The following is an 18439-nucleotide window of genomic DNA, read 5'->3' as shown; positions in this document are numbered from 1 at the left end:
CCTTCCTCCCCCGACACCTTATTCTTAGTTGGTCAGCAGGCCCTGAATTATTATTCTTTGATTTTTCCCTAGTATTTAGTACAGTGTACTGCATAGAGTAGGCACTCAAATATTACTGGATGAATTAACGAATGAGGTCCTTAGACCAGATGTCATCACCTCCATGGTGATTAAAATAGGTCTCTTTTGGAACAAAAGCATTCGAGAATCGTATTTCACCCCTTCTTATTGCATAAGTCTCGTTGACATCTGTGAGAACTACCCCCAGAGATAATTAAGAGCTATGAGGGTTGGCCTCTCCCACTACAACTCAGACACATGCTCCGCATCTCTAATACCAAGCTACTCGCTGTACCTCAATCCTGTCTATCTCGCCATCGACCTCTTGCCCATGTCCTGTCTCTGGCCTGGAGTGTCCTCCAATGTCATTTATTCAGTAGTATTTTTTGAGCGCTTTCTGAGTGCAGAGAACTGTACTAAACACTTATATTGTAAAGGCCAATTACTCTCCCCCACAACTTCAAAGCGTTTTTGAAGACACACCTCCTCCAAGAGGCTTTTCCTGACTAAACCCTTTTTTCCTTTTCTTCTGCTGTCTCCTGCATTGCCCTGACTTGCTCCCTTTATTCATTCCTCTCCCAGCCCCACAGCACTTATATACATATCTGTCATTTGTTTATTTTTATTAATGTGTGTCTCTCTAGAATCTAAGATCATTGTGGGAATGTGTCTGTCATATAGTTATATTGTACTCTCCCAAGTGCTTAGTACGGTGCTCTGCACACAGTAAGTGCTCAATAAAAATATGGTTTATTGACTAATTGTTCCGGGAAGATTATTGGACATGGACCAAGAGTGGCCGTGGAGCTGGAGGTCATGGGCTAGGGAAGCAGTGTGGCCTAATGGAGAGAATGTGGACCTGGGAGCCAGAAGGAACTGGGTTCTAATGGTAGTTCTGCCACTTGTCTGCCATGTGACCTTGGGCAAGTCACTTAACTTCTCTGGGCCAGTTACCTCATCTGTAAATTGCGAGTTAAATACCTATTCCCCTCCTACTAAGACTAAGAGGGTGTGGAGCTGGGCGGTGGCATGGGCTAGGGAAGCAGCACTGTCTCGCGGATAGAGCACAGGCCTGACAGAAGGACCTGGGTTCTAATCCCGGCTCCACCACCTGTCTGCTGTGTGACTTTGGGCACGTCACTTCACTGTGGCTCAGTTACCTCATCTGCAAAATTAGGATTGAAACTGTGAGCCCCAAGTGGGACAGGGACTGTGCCAATCCAAATTTGCTTATATCCACCCTAGTGTTTAGTACAGTGCCTGTCACATAATAAGTGCTTAATTAATACCATAATTATCATTCTTCTCTGTGCCTCAGGTACCTCATCTGTAAAATGGGGATTGAGATTGGGTGCCCTATGTGGGACAGGGACTGTGTCCAACTCAATTACCTTGCATCGACCCTAGCACTTTGAACAGGACTCGGCACATAGTAAGTACTTAACAATAATAATAATAATTGTATTTATTATTATTGTTTCCACATTACTAGGGCCAGGGCCAGGCTTTCTCCAGGCTCTTCGGGCTCTTTTAAACACCTCCCTCAGTTCCTGAGAGGGTGTCCCGAGGTTTGGGAAGGGATCAGATCAAAAAGGCAGCTTGTTCCAAACATACACCTACATGGCAGAGTGATTACAAAGCAGGTGACTTTACCTTAAGTGTAGAAACTCCTAGTGACTCTATTGGGAAGGGTCATCTGGAGGAGACAGTGGAAGAACCTAGTCAGGATCTGTAGTTGATCAAGCGTATGATGGATGGGAAGATACCAGAGTTTTGGGAGTAGGAGAGTGCTTAGTACAGTGCTCTGCACACAGTAAGCAATAGAAAAATCTGATTAAATGAATATGATCAAAGCGGCATTCATGGAAAACAAGGCGGCAGTGGGCTCTAAGCTAGTCCCCGGGGGAGGCCGCCACAGAAGAGTTTCGGCAATCCAGTACACCGCTCGTCCCAACTGTCTCAAACCTTTCTGACAAATACTGTGATTATTCCCAAGAGGGCAATACCCAGGTTCAGCTTCTAAAGGGCGTCCCCAGAGCACAACTCAAAGGAATTCAAGGACAGTAGATCATTTCCAAAGCACTGCAATTTACTGAAACCAAAAATATGTTTTTCTTTCTTACATTTCACTTGAAGGTAAGCGATTATGACATTAGCACCCAGTAGAGGAATACTGAAGCCGGAGCTTAAGAATTCTTTGTGCTCCTGACTACATAATAGGTCAAGCCCCAAATACCTCCAAGCAGAGAAGCAGCGTGGCTCAGTAGAAAGAGCATGGGCTTGGGAGTCAGAGGTCATGGGTTCGAATCCCGGCTCTGCCACTCGTCAGCTGTGTGACTTTGGGCAAGTCACTTGACTTCTCGGTGCCTCAGTTACCTCATCTGTAAAATGGGGATTAAGACTGTGAGCCCCACGTGGGACAACTTGATTACCCTGTGTCTACCCCAGCGCTTAGAACAGTGCTTGGCACATAGTAAGCGCTTAACAAATGACAAATGCCAGAGGTCCCTTCTTTTTCTTTAGCTTCTTAAAAGTCAACTGAACTGATTCATTTTCTTACCTGGATAAAGAAACTCTACAGTGATAAATGACTCCCTTCCTCTATAGGGTATATATTTGAAATTGAGTCCCTCAGACACCCCTCAAACCAGATCTGATCAATAACCAATCATGCTCTGATTTCTCCACTCAAGTTGAAGATAAGTACAGACATCATCTCTTATGCTTCTGCTTTACTGTGACTTTTGCTTTCTGCATTTCCTCAGATTCGAGGCTCTCTTTGAAGTTCCTTTCTTTCTGGCCATTCAGAAGTCAGGGGAAAAAAAAGGATTAAAGCAAGGCAAACGGTGGTATGGCCAAGTAGAAAGTGCAGAGTACGAGGAGCCAGAAGACTCCAAGATTCTATTCCCGGCCTTCCAGTTGTCAGCTGTGTGATCTTGGGCAAGTCACCTAACCTCTACTTGTTTCCTCTTCAGTGATACGTGACTTAAATTCATGTTCTCCCTCCCGCCATAGACGTGAGCTTTGCGTGTGAGGAGAGGATGCCTGACCTGATTCCATTGTCTCCACCTTAATGCTTATAGCACGATCTCTGGGACATAGTAAGTGCATAAATACCACAATTGTTATTTTAATGATTGTCCTTTGCTCCCTTCTTTGTAGAAATGCCAAAAGTCCATTTCATTGATTTGGGTTGGAAAAGGAGGCATTCCACTTCTCAGTCCAACGGCCTCCCTTGCACGGACGAATTTAGCCGAGTGTGTTTGTGGACCAAGAACAACTTGGCCTCCGTGGGGATGTTGCTTCAGTGCCATGTGATACTTTAACGTAGTTGGGGCCGGGAGGCAGAAAGTGATTCTTTGTCCTGAGAGAATCATCATCGTCCATCTGCTAGAGGCAGAGAAGGGAGGAGAAGATGAAAGTGAAAGTAAAGATGGACTTCATGTCACTGTCTCTCAAATTGTTTACCTATTTTTGAAGCAACCGGCGTATGAACTCCTTGGAAATCCTATATGCCCTCGACTCTCTGTTTATAACTAACCAACAAGCCCTTCCAGCGTCAAGCTCTTTCTGCCAAATATCTTGCATATTTTGCTGTTTGTGGAATGATTGAAACTGATACCTTCTCCCCCTGCTACCAGAGAGATGATCCTTCCATTTTCAGTCTGTTTGGAGTCCTTCCAGAAAAGATGTTATCTGATTTGTAGCAGTACCTACTGTGATGCTTTTGAGGCACTAATATCCCACCTGACCGGTGCGAACAGCTGCAAAAGAGTCACTAAACTGGCAATCTAATTCCACTGAGTGGGAGGTCAACACAACATCTGTCTTTCTTATCTGTTGCTAATGTGCACATGACTGCACATTTTTCTGTTATTGTTGGTCAAGGAAGCTTTCAGGCATGTAAGTCACTCCTACTCCACTTCATGTTTTGTGCAGTTGTGATCCTTCTTGAACTCATTTAGGGCTTTTCTTTTTTTTTTTTTTTTTTAAGCTCTACCAGAGAATGGCTAAAGCAGACCCAGATTTTATGGATTATCCACTCCTAATATATTTCCACTGTTTTAGTTATGATAATGAAGTCATTGGGAAACAGGATTAAAGAATGTGAATGGGTGGTGTTCCAGCCGCCATTTGTTTTGCAACACAACTGCTTGTCCTGGCAGAGAGGAATTGTGTAAAGGAAGGATAAGAGTAAACAGTATCCAGTTTGGGGGGTTTTGGGTTTTTTTTGGTTTTTTTTTTGGTCTGTTTTGTCTTTCTTCCACGAGATTTTTTTTTCAATCCCGAAATGTTTTTACTCTGGACCTGATTAAAGAAGTCTTGAAGAAATTTCACTTGGGCCAAGCTTATTTAATCAGGTCCAAATTACTGATTCTGGTTCTGTTTTTTCAGTGGGAGAAAATCAGGAAATTGGTCTCCAATTAATACATCATGTCAAACCCCAGTTAGCATCCAAACGTTTAGCACTGGAAATGTAAATACTAATAATAGAACTGTTGTCTCTGCTCTGTCTGGCCAGTTTGTATCAGTAAAACAATTGCAGATTCAGTTGTCGTGAGAGAAAGGAACTAAAAATAAAATTCTGGATACAGAGATAATCAGGTTTTATCATTTAGGTCCCCTGAGGAAAGGAGAGTCTATGAAGTTTTGAGGAAAAATTAGTGAGGGAAGAAGGCAAACTAAGAAAGACACAAAGTGACCCCAACCTTTAGAGCCATTTAAAAATTAAAATAGTGAATAGAAACCACTAGGTAATTTTATATGTTTTGAATTCTAATAAAGGTGCAGACGGAAAATTTTTCAAGGAAAATGCGGACATGCAAAACAGAGACATATTTATGAAAAAATATAAAACGCACCTTTATAAAAAATGGAAAAGAACGAAAGAAAATAGAAATAGGAATGTTCCTATAATTGCCAGACCAGGGGAGACCAATGATTTTTTAGTTTGGTGCACTGTCCCTGACAGCTTCCTTACAGAGCTGGGTGCATTTGCCAAAAAAAATGTTTAAAGAATATAATACATCTCGTTGTTCAAATGCATGGGAAGAGATCCCTTCTTGGAAATCAACTTATTCTTCGGAGTATGAAGGTTTCCAGCTCTTAAAATAGTTCTCTCTTTCAGAAAAAAATATGTGAAGAGAGAAGAGGGAAGTAAGGGCGATGGATATCTCCAAAGTCAGGCTGAAATTGGAGCTGCTCAGTGTTCACTAGTCAGCCTACCTGGCTCTAACACCTGGCTTTCCTGCTTACTTTAAAAGCCTAAAGGGACACCTCCAGCCTGAAGCCTACTCAGTTCATCCATATGTTAGACTCATGGCAATCATGAACTTCCAGATTTCCCAAAATGCCAGATGACTTACACTCTCCTTCAACCCTCCAGTCCCGTGATCCCTACAAAAAAAATAGCAGCTTCAGGTAGTGTCCCGATATTCCGGTTTTCGAGAAAAATAATAGGCCAAAGTGCCGAAGGAGGATTTAGTTGTCTGAGTGACTTCCCTCCCAGCCAATGACAGAGTTTCCTGAAATTTGAATGGACTGATAAAGTGGCTAGGTTGACCAAAGGCACACAAAATAATATTAAACTTCCTTTTCCCTCAAAAAAATGTAACATTCAGTTCTCCTAACTATGTATTTTTACTCTGTGTTTTGAATCAGATGCTCTTGGGAAATTAGGGGACGTTCTTCTCACTTTGCACAGTCTCAGTTTAATTACTGTTCAAATGCTTTTTACAAGACACATAAGGTTTCATATGTTAAAACAACAAGCCAGTTTGCTATCAGTGGATGAGATAGGCAGTGTAAAGGTAATAATTTTAACTTAATTAGTGCTTTGTACAACACGGAACTAATAAAAATGGTAAATGCCATCTTGTTCTGAGTAAAAGATGAGAAAATGAGTCTTCGCAAAGCTATTTAGAAAGAGCTTCACTGAAACAACATCTAGATAAACAAGATCATTATGAAATGGGGGAGAAGTTATTTTGTACCTTGCTGAAATAGATTAGAGCTATTCCTAGAAATAGTATTGAATGGCAAGTTTGCCAGGTTTCTCTGCAGCCTTGGGAGAGATCATTACAGAGATCATCAGGTAATCGAGAAGGGCTCAGACCTCAGGAAATGAATTTTGTCAGCAGGGAACTTTGAGCCAATGTCAACTCAAGTGGCTGCCGCAGTATTATACCATAATATTATTAATAATAGTTAAGCTAAAATGAAGGAGAGGTATTGGAGATTTAGCAGACCAGTTGCTATGAAACTGTACAGCCTACATTCTATAAAAGCATAGAAAATAGAAACTATAATTGTGTATTCATATAATAGTTTCCCAGATCCATGTTCTCTCCCAGTCAAAATGAAGCAGAGGGTAAGAATGCAGGAGGGAGGGTGAAAAGAGATTCTGCCTGGGAGAGCGAGTTTCCAGGGTTGGAAGAGTCCTAGCAGTAGACAAACAGGTATCCCAAGCGATACCAACTCTCCAGTTAAGATTAGTGTCACCTAATAATAATAATAATAATAATTACAGTGGTATTTGTTAAGGGATGATTATATGTCCAAGCAGTGTACTAAGACTGGCTTATATATAAGATAATCAAGTTGAACACAGTCCCTGTCTCTTCTGGGGCTCACAGTCTAAGTAGGAAGGAGAACAGGAATTGAATCCCCATTTTACAGAGGAGGGAACTGAGGTTTAGAGAAGTTATTACTTGCCCAAGGTTACACATAAGGCAAGTATTAGAACCAAGGTCCTCTGATTCCCAGCCCCCTGCTCTTTCCACTAGGCCACACTGCTTCTGGGGAACCTTCTGAGTTGTTGATTCTGATGGGGAGAGGATGTCTAAAAGAGGCTGAGGTGCTTCAGTAACAGAAACTGAAGGAAACTGTGGGGTCTTTATCTTTGGGCCTGATCTGGGGATGGCCCTCTAAAGGGAGAATGTTCATTGGATGAAGTTGGTCTGGAGAGGACGGGGGATGGAAGAGTTCCTAGAAATTTAACTTTGGCATGATCAACCAAGTCTCATACCCACACAAACACAATCTTGGATCAAAAATGTTTTCCTCTGGCAGCAGAATGTCTGCTACCCTTTTATTTGAACCCCCAAAATCTCTGTGTGAATCCATGTGACTGAAGAAGGAAAGATTTGAGAACAGCATATGAAAAACCTAAGCCAGCTTGTCTAAATACTCTAACACTCCCTGATTACCAGCACCTCATCATAGTAATATAGCAGCCCTCTCTAGCACTTATCCATTTATACTTTCCTGAGCATTTGTGCATATATATTTCTTTATGGTATTTGTTAAGTGTTTACTACATATCAAGTACTGGTCTGTGTTCTGGGGTAGATACAATTCAGGTAGGCTGCATACAGTTCCTTTCCTATTTGGAGCTCACAGTCAAGTAGGAAAGAGGATAGATATTGGATCCCAATTTGGTAGTTGAGGAAACTGAGGCACAGAGCTGTTAAATGACTTGCCCAAGGTCATGCAGCTGGCAAGTGGAGGAGCTGATATTAGAACCCAGGTCCTCTGGCGCCTAGGCATGTGCTTTATCCACTAGGTCCTGCTGCTTCTCAGGCTAAGCTGTTTCCCATATACATATATGTACAAGAAATAATGCAATGAATTAATCTGATCACTCTATTTGTAAATATGTTTATGTTTCCGTCTCTCATGGTAAGGACTCCAAAGATGAGTGCAGAGGCAGGAGAAGGTGAAAGCAGGAGAATAATAATGATAACAATAATAATAATGTTGGTATTTGTTAAGCGCTTACAATGTGTCAAGCACTGGTCTGAGCGCTGGGGTAGATACAAGGTAATCAGGTTGTCCCAGGTGGGGCTCACAGTCTTCATCCCCATTTGACAGATGAGGTCACTGAGAAGTTAAGTGACTTGCCCAAGGTCACACAGCTGACAAGTGGCAGAGGTGGGATTAGAACCCACAACCTCTGACCGCCAAGCCCGGGCTCTTTCCACTAAGTCACGCTGCTTAAGAGGAATCAGTTGATTGAGAAGACAGTCGGCTACTACCTTGTGTCCTCAAACCCCAAATCTCCTTCAGTAGGATCGATTCCAAACAGACTGGTAATTCTGGTTTTCGGAGTAATAAAGTCTGAGTATTGTACAAGTGCTTTTCACAGATGACGTGTTAAATGAAGGAAATGAGAATTATGGAATTACATTCCTTCTCTTTTAGGCTCAGTCATTTTGTGAAACAGGGACCATTCAAGCCATCAGGAACCCCAAATGGTTGCCCATCCACCTCCTCATCAAACAGAAACTCCTTACTTTAAAGCTTTCAAGCACCTAATCACCTGGCCCCTTCCTACCTTACCTCCCTGATTTCCTTCTACAACCTCGCCTGTACTCTTTGCTCATCTAATGCCAACCTACTTACTGTACTTTGATCTCATCCATCTTACCACCAAACTCTTGCCCATGTCCTGCCTCTGGCCTGGAACACTCTTCCTTTTCATACCTGACAGATGTGGAGTCTCCCCACTTTCAAACCTTTAATGAAGGCATATTTCCTCTAAGAGGCCTTCCCCAATTAAACCCTCATTTCATCTTCTCTCACTCACTACTATAACACCCTTGTATTCAGATTTGCACCCTTTATTCACAGCATTATAACACCCTTCTGCCTCACAGCATTTGATTAATTATTATCGTACTTGAAGAGTGCTTACTTTATGCCAAGTACTGTTCTAAACACTGAGGTAGAAACAAGTTAATCAGTTGGACACAGTCCCTGTCCCACACTGGGCTCACACTAATACTCCTCATTATTTTACAGATGAGGCAGACCTTCTGTCTCCCACGCTCATGCTCTAACCATAATAATGCATTGCTTCTCTCTATGTACACATCTAATAATGTATTTATATTAATGTCTATCACTTCCTCTAGACTGGAAGCTCACTGTGTGCAGGGAGCATATTCATTCATTCATTCATTCAATCGTATTTACTGAGAGCTTACTGTGTGCAGAGCATTTTACTAAAACACTTGGAAGAGTACAATATCACAATATAAAGACACATTCCCTGCCCACGACAAGCTTACAGTCTAGAGGGGGGAAGACAGACATTAATGTAAGTATAATTCAATTAATTCCAGCTATGTAATAAATACTGAGTGGGTGGGAGGGGGTAGAACAAAGGGAGCAAGTCACAGTGACACAGAAGGGAGTGGAAGAAGAGGAAAGAGGGTTTAGTAGGGGAAGACTTCTTGGAGGAAATGCGCCTTGGATAAAGCTTTGAAGGAGGGGAGAGTAACTGTTGCATTTGAGGAGGGAGGGCATTCCAGGCCAGAGGCAAGATGTGGGTGAGGGGTCAGCAGTGAGACAGGCCAGATGGAGGCAGAGTGAGATGGTTAACTTTAGACGAGCAAAGTGTGCAGGCTGGGTTGTAGTAGGAGGGTAGTGAGGTGAGATAGGAGGGGGCAAGGTGATTGACTGCTTTAAAGGCAATGATGAGGAGTTTTTGTTTGATGCGGAGGTGGATGGGTAATGGCTGACATTTTTGAGGAATGGGATGACATCCTGAATGTCTTTTTAGAAAAATAATCCAGGCAGCAGAGTGAAATATGGACTGGAGTGGGGAGAGGCAGGGGGCTGGGAGGTCAACAAGGATGCTGATGCAGTAATCCAAACAGGATAGGATGAGTGATTATATTAACACAGTAGCAGTTTGGATGGATATCTACCAATTCTGTTATATCGTAATAATAATAATGATGATGATATTTGTGAAGAGCTTACTCTGTGCCAAGCACTGTTCTAAGCATTGGGGAGGGATACAAGGTAATCAGTTGTCCCACATGAGGCTCACAGTCAATCCCCATTTTACAGATGAGGTAACTGAGGCACCGAGAAGTTAAGTGACTTGCCAAAGTCACTCAGCTGACAAGTCGCAGAGCCAGGATTAGAACCCATGACCTCTGACTCCCAAGCCCATGCTCTTTCCACTGAGCCATGCTGCTTCTCTCCCAAACCTTTAGGGCAGTGTTCTGCATACAGTAACCACTCAATAAATATGATCGACAGTGAGTCAGCCCCTTTGCTTCCTAGGAAATGTAGTCTTTCCTTTTCTTCAATTCCTTGGCCAGATTTCAACAACACCCCTGACTGGGTGCTTTGAAAGTACACAGTTTGCATCAAAGACCGTCTTTAATGCAGTACAGCTCAACACTCTCTCTATTCAGGGAAAGATAGGTGGAATGGACAAAGGGAAGTTGCCTAAGAAGCCCCTTTAAGGGGGCCCAATTTGTGAGAGCATGTAGTTAAAGCAGTCCACTTCGCTACTAACCATCTCATTTCGCTTATTTAGCCCATGTATATGCACAGATGGTCCTTGTAGGCTTGCTAATGACTCTCATCAGCATCAGGCTGCTGACTGCCTGAAGGGTGAAGTATATAAATTCTCCATCAGGTAGGGCAGGAAAACAGTGCATGTTACTAAGAGGACAGTCTTCTTCACATTGTATCTGAGACAGAGTAAGCCAAAGATGACTTTGAAGAAAGAAACCTGGAAGTAATAATATGGAGTGATGCATTCTAATAAAGCCTACATCTATTTTTAAATATCACCTCCCAGATGTTCAGATGTTAAACCAGACATTCAGCGTCTCATCTTTGATCTATCAATTCTCTGACCATCTGCCATGCAAGGTGTTTTAGCTAACGGTGACACACAAATCGTGGTGAGACTTTCCTAACAAATTCATTGAGCTGTGACAAATTTACCAGCATAAAGATGAGAAAACCAATGCTAATGGCGGTAATAATAATACCTTGAGTTTAGACTGAACCTTTTCCCCTAGGAGCTCACTCAGAGGAGGAAATAAAAGAGAAGAATAGCGACTGCCATCTCAAATATAGTGTATGTTTCTCATAATATTACTGATACATTGTTTAGGTCAAGGGTGCTCCATTGTAAAGGTTTATTTTATGACTTTAAAATCCCACTTATATGTCTCTGGGCATTATACAAAAGTTATCTCCACAAAAGATAATTCTAATGTGTCTCATTAAGATACTTCTAAAGGTCAGTGGGATGCTCCAAAATAAGTTTAAGCAAATGACCATCACTCAGTGAAGGATCAAATTACTCCAGGCTACTCATTTCCAGGTCTGAAAAAAACAAAATCCATGGTAAAAATAAATAAATAAATAAGTTGCCTACTGAATTGAGTCTTTTGTTTAGTTCTGAAGCATCTGATTGGATGATCAGTCTACATTGGAAGAATTAAATTGTTTCCATTTAGGATCTAAGCAGCTCGATATAGCCTGACGTAGTTTCAATTTTTGAAAAAAAAATGTAGTGAAAGTCTTCAGTATTGTGTTAAAGTTGAATTACAATCTATAATCTATATAAGAGGACATTTGACTTCAAAAGGATTCGAAGTCTGATAGATAGGAGACTTACTGATTTTCTACTGACACCACTGATAGAGGTGCTGTGTTCAAAATTGGAATTCAGTATTTCCTCAACAAAGGTATAGTGCTCTGCACACTAAAAGAATTAATACCATTGATTGGTGTTGAAATAAAGGAAATTTTTCTTTATTTTTCAAATTCAGTCTGATCTGTGGACTTGGAATAGTCACAAAACTAAATCTTCTGACACCTCAACAATTCACATGGGGTTTGTCATGACTTTTTAAGTTTCTTCTCAGAGAATAGCAAGATACCCTTTTTTTTTTGAGGGCCACATCAGGTATTTTCTGCACTATCCCTAATAGTCCACATGTGAAAAATAATTATTATGGTAAATGAAAAAGGAATTAGTAAATCACTGTTATTCCCAAAGACAATCTTTGGATGTACAATATAGAACGGAATACCGATCAGATGTTTCGGGATAAATGAATGCAAAAATCACTGAAACATTTTTAAATCTGGAAGACAAAGGTTCACAAACCATAAAACAAACTGAGCCCCCTCCTATTTCTTTGGTGAAGAAAGACTAGGCTTGAATAAATGCAGGCTGACCCACCTTGCGATAATAATAATTGCGGTATTTATTAAGTGCTTACTACGTGCCAGGCTCCGTACAAAGGTCTGGAGCCAGATACCAGCAAGTCGGCTTGGATTCAAGTCCTATCCCACACAGGGCTCACAGTCTCAAAGCCCATTTTACAGATTAGGTAACTGAGGCATAGAGGAGTGAAGTGGCCAGCCCGAGGCCACACAGCAGACAAGTGGCAGAGCCGGGATTAGATGTTCCTGGATAACTCTCCCCTCCTTCCCCACCATGCATCCATGTGAGGTTACCATTCCTGTCTACAGGGCACTTGGTTTCACCTCCTAATCACATGTCCCAAAAGGAGCATCACAGCTGTCAACGATCAAAGATAGAGAGCACATTTTTCCTTTCTCTGGGACTAAATGGGGAAGAGAAGCGTACAGAAGAATGTTGGGGAATCCTGCCTGCTCTCTACTGGAGCAGAGAATGGAACCCATTGTGAACTCAGCTAAAGGTATAAGAGAAGAAACAGTCCACGTGTGTGGGGAAAACTGCGATCATTAGGTTTTATAGTTGCTAGAAATAGTCGAATATATGAACTTTATTACCATCCACTGAATAGCATCTGTTATAGGTAGAGGTGGAAATTCGCCACTAGTATGCAAATCATTTCATAATATAAAAATGATTTAACGGTAATTCCACCAGAGTTCCCTGAGAAAGCAACTGCTATTCTCCCTGAGTTATATAACTGCTCGTTACTATCTTATGACTATATTAATGAAAACAAATTCCCAAAGAGAAGCAGCAATCTTTCTTCCTAGTTATCTGGTCTGAGCTTTTCTGGAGTTACAAAACTCTAGTGGTCTATTCATTTCTCCAAGGCAAAAAAGTGGCAATCCCTGATCCACTTCCTGTTAGGTGAATTATTAAGTGAACAGCATAAAAACTGGAAACCAGAGTGGTGTGGCATTAAGAAAAGAAGAGGAGTCTGGAAGAAGAAAAGAGTCAGGAGGTAGAAATTATTCCAAACTCTTAAATTTCTGTAATTGAATCTGTTCAAGTAGATGTATGAATGGGACTGCTCTATGGAAGGAACTGGGGCAAGTATTAGAAGGAATTTAGAGAAGAACGTAATCAATTTTACTTATTGAGCATTCACTGTGTGCAGAGCACCATGCTTTGGGGGGTAGAATATAGCAAGTGGGTAGATAAATTCTCTGCCCATGAAGAATTAATCTAGAGGGGAATACAGGCATAGATATAAATGAATAAACTATAGATATTCACATACATTTGTCAGGAAAGGCCTCTTGGAGGTGATGTGATTTTAATGACTGCTTTTAATAAACACGAGAAAGTATGGTCTAGTGGATAGAGCATGGGCCTGTGAGTCAGAAGGACTTGGGTTCTAGTCTGGCTCTACCACCTGTCTGCTTTGTGACCTTGGGCAAGTCACTTAACTTCTCTGTGCCTCAGTTACCTCATCTCTAAAATGGGGATTAAGACTGTGAGCCTCACGGGGGGCATGGACTGTGTCCAACCTGATTATCTTGTATCTATTCCATGGTTTAATACAGGGCCTGTTGCCTAGTAAGTGCTTAACAAATACCATTTAAAAAATATAATAAAAATAAGGCTCAAAGGTGGGGAGAGTGAGCGTCTATCAGATACAAAGGGTGAGGGCGTTCCAGACCAGAGACAAGATGTGAGTGAGATGCTAGCGGCAAGATAGATGAGATTGAGGTAAAGCGAATGGCATTAGAGGAGTTAAGTGTGCCAGCAGGGTTGCAGTAGAAAATCAGAGAGGTGAAGTGGGAGGGTGTAAGGTGGTTGAGTGCTTTAAATAGTAATAATTGTGGTATTTGTTAAGTACTTACTATATACCAAGCAAGGAGCTTCTGTGAGATGCAGAGCAGGATGGGCAACCGCTGGAGGTTCTTGAAGAGTGGGGAAACCTCAACTGAATGGTTTTGTAGAAACCTTTGGGTAGGAAGATAAGGAGTTCTGTATAGGTTATGGAATAGAATATAGCATATAGTATATTGAGTAAAGCGTCGATACATTCAATTTTGTCAGATTACCTGCTTTTAACACACATTTTGGATAGGGTGTGAAGGCAGAATTAGTGAATATCCTCTGATCGTGAATGAATCAGTAGTATTTACTGAGCACCTAATGTGTGGCAAATACTATACTGAGCTCTTAGGAGAGTTCAATAGAATCAGTTGATAGTGACCTGCGAAGGGCTTACGATCTTTTGTGGGGCTTGCAATGAAGTAGATCTGGCCTACAGCACACATCTGTCCCCTTTCTAGACTGTGAGCCCATTGTGAACAGGGGTTGTATTTGTTGCTGAATTGTACTTCCCAAGCGCTTAGTAGAGTGGTCCACACACAGTAAGCTCTCAATGAATACGATTGAATGAATGAATGCATCCGTCTGAATACAACCGCTTTTGTGCACGTGTGGTGTTGGATCTGGGGTTCTACAAGGTGAATTTTTCTTAATGGCGGAATCCATGAGAATGTGACCCCCTGCCACATAGAGGAAAACTGGATCATATAAGGAATGGAGGAAACTGCCCAAAGTTTGAAGTAAAGAGAAGGGCCTAATATTTGGAATGATGTGCAGTCACAATTTCCTTTCACCAGTGATGCCAGCATTCATTTCTCTATTGATTGTCAGTTCCCTGAGCATTTCTGATTCAGGTTAGACTAGTTTCTCCTTATCCTGACTTTCATGCTTACAATACAGTGCCCAGTGCTTAGTACCGTGCTCCTCCTCCCCTCCCCATCACCCCTACTCTCTCCCTCTGCTCTACTCCCCCTTCCCCGCCCCACAACACTTGTGTGTATTTGTACATATTTATTACTCTATTTTTTAATGATGCATATATATCTATAATTTTATTTATTTTGGTGGTATTGATGCCCATCTACTTGTTTTGTTGTCTGTCTCCCCCTTCTAGACTGTGAGCCCGTTGTTAGGTAGGGATGGTCTCTATCTGTTGCCAAATTGTACTTTCCAAGTGCCTAGTACAGTGCTCTGCACAGAGTAAGTGCTCAATAAATACGATTGAATGAGTGAATGAATGAATGGGACATAGTAAACTCTTAACAAATAACATTTTTATTATTATGTGGGGTCAGGCTGCTGCAGAATTTCAATCTGATCTCTGGTGGGGCTAGAAAAATCTCTGTTGCCATCAGACAGTCTGCTGAACATATAATCATCATGGTTCCTGGGGTGAGCATTTAAGGGTCACATGGCTCCTTGAGACAGTTTTCCTGTGGTTTTCCATGTTCCTGTAGGCATTCTACAAATAGGTGGTAATTAATTTGATGATGGTATTCAGCATGACAGTGAGAATGCTACTGCTGTTGCCAATTCAGCAGAATAATCAAACCTATTTTAAAATAGGGCAGATGAAATAAGATCACAATATCTCCCCTCCTCTTCACATTAGACTACCTGTTGCCAGTTTTATCTCCATGGCTGTGTAATAGTTTTCGAAAAATACCAGGTTTGACCACCTAAAAGTGAACGTTCAGTGGCTTATGAGAGAATTTATCACTCAGACTAAGTTCTCAGGATAATCGTCTCAAATTTCCACTTCCCCTTTACTTAGAGAGATGTAGTGTCCCAAAGCTGGAACACAGTCATAAAATTTCATTCAGCATGTAAGGGAAGGGGAGGGTCAAGTGGTGATCTTAGAATGAGAGCACCAAAGCAGAGTTTCAAGGTGAAAGTTATTTATTTTAGTTATACTTGTAAAATACACCCATTGAAGACTTTTCTAGGAACATACAACACTAATATATTGGCTAATAAAAAAGAACAGTATTCCTCCAGATACCCAATTAGAGTCGTCTCCCATCTTATCCACCATTCATCAGAAACTTACTAACCCTGAAGGTCAAAGCAGAATTGAGCTTTGTTCGAACAAGGAAAGAGGATGTCCTAAGATTGAAAAACACCCCAGTCAAATTCTTGTGCTTTCAGAATTATCAGTAGCCCAGTTTCTCTCAACTTTCTGAAAGGTGGAAAGTTGAAAAATAGTCTCCAAGAGCACCAGAAGCCAAGACAGAAATTGTTGATGCTAATCAGATCATTGCTTTGTGACCAGTAGCAACTTGGATGAATTTTCTATTCAGAGTATGGGTTTCAATAGCATCATTGTTATCACCATTATTATCATTAGGAAGCATCTAATGAGTGCCTACTAATTATTTTTCCCTGTTCTAGATGATAGAAATACTTAGTTGTATAAAGGCTCTTGTCATGTTCATAGGAAGCAATACACAATCTATACTGGGTACTCTTTCTCCCTCACCTCCTGGTAGCATCAACTGTATGTTTCTTAATCAAATAGTCAATCAGTGGTATTTACTGAGTGCTTACTGTGTGCAAAGTACTTTACTAAGTACCTGAGAGAGTACAGTGCAAAAGAGTAGGTTTTGATGATCCCAGACCACCAGCAGTTTAGAGACTACAGGGAAGATAGACATTAAAATAAATTACAGTTGGATCAATCAGCCAATTGATGGTATTTATTGAGCACTTACTGTCTGCAGAGGACTGTACTAAGAATTTGGAAGAATACGTACCACCATATAACAGATTTGGGAGCTTTGTTCACTGCTACGATATAGAGAGGGAGACTGACATTAATATAAATTAATAAATTATGGATATGTATATAAGTTTTGTGAAGCTGGGAGAGGGGTGAATATCACTCTCTTGCTACTCCTTATTTGTAATTTATTTTAGCATTTGTCTCTTTTGCTAGATCGTATGCTCGAGTCCCAGAATTGTGTTTATGTACTCTCCCAATTGCTTAGTGCGTGCTCTCTGCAAAGTATGCTCAGTAAGTACTACTGATTGATTGACTGATTGAGTAAGGCTCCCTCAATTAGCACATGAAAAATCATTCTCTTTTAAAAATGTTTGAGAAGCCTTTCCAAGCATAGAATGGACTGTGCGGTTTAACCGTCCCTTCTTCAGAAGTGCAAAAGACCTGTGCCTGATTTGCTATCACCTTGATCAAAGTAACTGGTTTATTAAAGAGGTACCATATGGCAAATGGAGGCATCTGATTATGCCAGGGAAAGAACTGCTTCAATATTCCTTAGGCGAAATATTGCTGACTTCCGTAATTTCTCAGCACCATAGTCATTAAAGAGAACAGAATTAGCTTATTTGGGGATAAAAACCTGGCCAAGTCTACAGACTATTTCAAAGACTATGAAAGTATGTTAAATGCAAGTTTTGGAAGCACCAAATGAAGGGTGCTATTATATTCTGACATTACTAGTACCAAAGAGTCACCATATCTAAAATGCTAATATTTACAACCCACGGAAGACCTTGGACCAAAGCAAACCAAAATGAACCAAGAAGAAAGCAATGAAACATTCTGATATAATGTAGGGCTGTATCTCAACCCTCAGTTTGAGGGTCTTTATGTTCTCAGACCATTGTGAACTTAGGTTATCTACTTAGCATGCTACCTGAAAAAATATAGTCGTTCTACGCTAGGAATGTGTGATCCAAATAGGAGAAATTCAAAGTTACCAAAAATATTTGAACATTTCTGAGAATTGCCATAAAAGCAAAGGTTTAAAGAAATATTCAAGTAAGTGAGTGGTTGGGGGTTGAGGGGAATATGATAACTGACAAAATGTACTTAGTAACAGAGATTTCTTGATAAAAATGTGAAAGTGGTTTACCGTTGCCTCCTTCCATGCAGTAAACCCGAGTCTACCCCCTCAACTTCTACCACGCCACTTCTGCCCAGCCAAGGTGAGTTTTGACTTGTAGCAGATTGCCTTCCACTCACTAGCCCAAGCTAGAAATGGAATGGGTAGGCCTCTGCTTGACTCTCCCTCCCCTAGTCAAGACTGGTAGAGTACTGGAAACTCTGTAGGTGTGACCCTGAGAGGGGATTACCTAAACACGTACCCACATAGAATAACAATAATAATGATGGTGATGGCATTTGTTAGGCGCTTACTATGTGCCAAGCACTGTTCTAAGTGCTGGAGTAGATACAAGGTAATCAGGTTGTACCACATGGGGCTCACAGTCTAAATTCCCACTTTACAGATGAGGTAACTGAGGCACAGAGAAGTTAAGTGACTTGCCCAAAGTTACACAGCTGATAAATGGCCGAGGCAGGATTAGAACCCATGATCTCTGACTCCCAAGTCCGTGCTCTTTCCACTGAGCCACGCTGCTTTTACAAAGAGGAACTCAAACTTTAGGAGTTCCTAGGAGGATTTAAAACAGTTGAGATTTGGGAAATCACAAGGACACTAATGAATACCAGTTCTGAATCTCCTCAACCTCACGCTGTGTTCTTGCATTCTCTGCACTTCATCTCATGGGAGGCCACAGTAAAAT

General features: G+C 41.2%; 1 non-coding gene across 1 annotated transcript; it reads right to left on the bottom strand.

The window, feature by feature from the left end:
• Window positions 1-17849: 17849 nt before the first annotated feature.
• On the bottom strand, window positions 17850-17981 carry LOC114805555. Its single transcript, XR_003753527.1, has one exon. It is a non-coding gene; the product is annotated as a small nucleolar RNA SNORA7 (small nucleolar RNA).
• Between the last annotated feature and the right edge of the window lie 458 nt (window positions 17982-18439).

Source organism: Ornithorhynchus anatinus, chromosome 18, assembly GCF_004115215.2.
Source record: "Ornithorhynchus anatinus isolate Pmale09 chromosome 18, mOrnAna1.pri.v4, whole genome shotgun sequence".
In the NCBI taxonomy this organism is placed as follows: domain Eukaryota; kingdom Metazoa; phylum Chordata; class Mammalia; order Monotremata; family Ornithorhynchidae; genus Ornithorhynchus; species Ornithorhynchus anatinus.
The sequence above is the reverse complement of the archived record's forward strand: the minus strand, read 5'-3'. Positions and strand labels throughout refer to the sequence as shown.